Genomic DNA, 218 nt, shown 5'->3' with positions numbered 1-218 from the left:
TGCCAGTTGTACACGTCTGGCGAGTTTCAAACTACTTTCACGTGTACTCATTTAATCTTCGCAGAAAACCTTATATGCTCCGTTCCATAAACCATAAGGGAAGAAGTCAGGTTGGGGGTCTCAAGTCCTCCAAGCTAGTTGGCTCTAGGCAGAAAAAGAGCTACTGCCCTGCTTTCTCGCACTTTAGTCCCAGAAATTTACTGTAACTAGCTGGCCCT

Source organism: Balaenoptera physalus, assembly GCF_965194825.1.
Source record: "Balaenoptera physalus genome assembly, chromosome: 11".
Classification (NCBI taxonomy): domain Eukaryota; kingdom Metazoa; phylum Chordata; class Mammalia; order Artiodactyla; family Balaenopteridae; genus Balaenoptera; species Balaenoptera physalus.
This window is presented reverse-complemented; position numbering follows the sequence as displayed.